Source organism: Corylus avellana, chromosome ca2 (genome assembly GCF_901000735.1).
Source record: "Corylus avellana chromosome ca2, CavTom2PMs-1.0".
Taxonomy (NCBI): Eukaryota; Viridiplantae; Streptophyta; class Magnoliopsida; order Fagales; family Betulaceae; genus Corylus; species Corylus avellana.
In genome coordinates, this window is record NC_081542.1 from 10503082 (window position 1) to 10505325 (window position 2244).

The 2244-nt window shown below is 38.1% G+C and overlaps 1 long non-coding RNA gene across 1 annotated transcript; it reads left to right on the plus strand.

Moving 5' to 3' along the window:
- Positions 1 to 383: 383 nt before the first annotated feature.
- Positions 384 to 1124, plus strand: LOC132172397 (uncharacterized). Its single transcript, XR_009439136.1, has 2 exons — positions 384 to 693; positions 797 to 1124. It is a non-coding gene; the product is annotated as an uncharacterized LOC132172397 (long non-coding RNA).
- Positions 1125 to 2244: the final 1120 nt, after the last annotated feature.

A 2244-nucleotide genomic window follows, 5' to 3' on the forward strand; every position in this document is an offset into this window, starting at 1 on the left:
CCCCAAACTTTTTTTTTAATTTTTTTAATTTTTTTAATTTTTTACAAAATTATTATTTTAAATTAATTATATGGACATGTGTCAATTTATTATTGGTGTTGACGTAATATTCCGTCAAATTTTGGACAAAATTTAAACGGAGGTACCATCTCCATACCTCTTGTAATAAAAAGTAAACTCTAAGGAACAAAAAATAAAGAAGGTAAACCACATAAGGAATAAGGTATTTAACTCTAAAAAATTTTAAGGCCATTTTTGGTTTTTTTTAAGAATAAACATTATAAATTGAGTGTTAGTTTGTTGGTACGGGTACTTCTGCCTTTTGTTTTGTTATAGACACCAAATTGCTAAAAAAAGGGGGGGGGTGGGGTTGTGAAAAAGAAAAAACTGAAAAAGCATGAAAGAAAGAATGGTCTCATTATATTGGGCTTTACAGGTCCACTTGCTTGAGGCTGAGTCCTGACTGCCTAAGGAAACCCAAAAGGCTCTGGTGAATGTGTGCCGTGTGCTCAGCTCCAACTCCCCCGAGCAGCTGCCTTGCTCGGTAGTACCCCGGATACCGACATTACGCAAAGCATCCACCATTTTTCTGAACCTGCCTTTGTTAGTTTTGTCACTAATATAACACAATGCCAAGAGAAACGAGCCCCGGCTTGAAAATCCTCTGGGTCTGGACCCTCGGCACCGCCGCCAGTACTCTCTCTCTCCCTCTCTCTCTCTCGCTCTCTCTCTGTTATGTATACGCATAAATTAACATATATTGATATGTAGATATAAATGAGCATTTCCCTTGCAGTACTGGTTACGAGTGTGGTACGAACAAGGCTAAGGGACATGGAAAGCGTCATGAACGCTCAAAAACAGGAGCCCATTTCCACTGATACGGTTCTGGTGGACGAGATGCCGGGGTCTGAGGATGTTATACGTGAAGAGAGATCATAGGTTTGGATCAATCCCATTTTTTCGTAACTGGGGTTTTGGTTTATTTCTTGAAGTTTTAATAGATATGGTTCGGAGGGTTCAAATAAGATTGTGCGCTATATGTTTGTTGAATGTTCTGAATGAAACTGTGAATTGCCATTTGGGGTTTATTCAGAAATTTGGTTTGCTCTTGAAGGATTTCATTGTGGTCATTTGTGTGTGATTTAGGTAGTTCTAGATGGTATAGTAAAGATATGACTATTGCTTGTGAGGGATAACTCTGTACAAAATTTTAAGCAAAATCAAAACCCTGTACAAAAGTTTAAGCAAAATGTTCAGCATGGCTATTTCTAAAATACCTCCAGACCACCACCACATTCAAGGAGTTATCATTGTTTAGGAGCCATGCACTGGGGAAAGGTGCTTTCTTCTTTAGGTAGGAATTCTTAAAAGACAGTGTGGAATTGGATTACTGATAGGTTTCGTAGGACTCAACATCCACCTCATCATCATGGGTTAAGACATGGGTGGTAGTTTTTAGCTTCAATTGTTAACTTTATCATTTAATGTCAATATTTGTTAACATGAGGTAGTGAGTAGTTTACTTAGATTGTGGGTAGTTATCTTTAGTTAAGTAGGTAGTTTACTTAGGTTGTGGATAGTTATCTTTAGTAAAAGTAGTAACCGTTGTTGTATTAAGTTTATATGTATTTGTGTCATTAGAATAGAAAGGGTTGAGAAGAAAGTGTTTGTATTGTGATATTCCTCCAGTCCTAAGTGGAGATTTGTATTGTGGTTACTCCCACCCTAAGTGGAGATAATCAATTTATCTTATTGACTCTGACTAGGACCTATCAATTGGTATCAAAGCCATCCCATCCAAACCTACATCCATCCAAACAATCTAACATCTCAACCATGACCCTGTAGGAAGAAATTGATGCGATCTTTGATAGGATAGATCAAAGGCACAGTGAATTCCAGCTTCGATTTTCCAAGCCATTCTATTCACTCACCGAAAAATTGCCCAAAATCAACCATAGTTCCAAAAACCATTGCACTTGCCGCCAGACAACCACACGCCACCGCTCCACCCATTCTGCTACACCGATGGATTTTGCACCGCAACACAATCGTCTTCCCATCCCAATTTCACATCTTCCTTTGTGGCTCAACAATTGCAAAAAGAAGACATGTGCTTTCTTCATTTGGCTCGGAACAAAAAAAAAAAAAAAAAAAAAAAAAAAAAAGGTTAACGATGATCTTGGTGATACTGGCGCACCTTTCACCATAGCAGTTACAACACAAGTTTATGCACATCAA